Consider the following 879-nt stretch of genomic DNA (forward strand, 5'->3'; position numbering starts at 1 on the left):
CGCTCAGCCAGTGAGCGGGAACCGGTCTGCATGTGGGATCCGAACCCTCGGGCGGGAGCGCCGCCACACTTCCCAAGCGGCACACTATCCAGTGCGCCACCGGGCCGGCCCTTTAATATAGTTTTCTTACTGAGTTTTCTTACTTAGTTTTCTTACTGAGTTTTGAGCATTTTTATATATACAAGTCTTTTGTTGGATATATGATTTGAAAATATCTTCTCCAGTCTATTGGTTGCTTTCTTGTTCTCTTAATGGTATCTTTCACAGAAAAAACGTTTTTAATTTTGATGAAGTCAAGTTTATCATTTTTTCTTTTATGCATCACACTTTTGGTCTCATATCTAAGAACTATTTGACTAATCCTATGCCATGAAAATTTTCTCCTATGTTTTTTAGTTTTACATTTTACATTTAGACCTGTGATCCATTTTCAGTTAATTTTTGTGTAAGGTGTGAGATTTAGGTTGAGGTTCATTTTTTTGCAGATGGATATCTAATTGTTCCATCACCATTTGTTGAATAGACTACCTTTTCCCCATTGATTGCCTTTGCACCTTTGTCAAAAATCAATTGGCAATATTTTGGTAGGTTTATGTTTTAACTCTCTATTCTATTCCATTGATCTATGTGTCTATCTCTCCACCCATATCACCCCATCTTGATCACAGCGGCTTCGTAGTAAGTCTTAAAATCAGGCAGTGTGATTCCTCCAACTTCATCTTTTTTTTCTTTGAAATTGTTTTGGCTATTCTAGTTTCTTTGCTTTTGCACATACATTTAAGAATCAGCTTGTCTATACCTACCAGAAATCCTGCTGGGGTTTTTATTTTATTTATTTATTTATTTATTTATTTATTACCTATATGCTCATTTATTTTG

This window comes from Galeopterus variegatus, unplaced genomic scaffold (genome assembly GCF_000696425.1).
Source record: "Galeopterus variegatus unplaced genomic scaffold, G_variegatus-3.0.2 Scaffold1074, whole genome shotgun sequence".
In the NCBI taxonomy this organism is placed as follows: domain Eukaryota; kingdom Metazoa; phylum Chordata; class Mammalia; order Dermoptera; family Cynocephalidae; genus Galeopterus; species Galeopterus variegatus.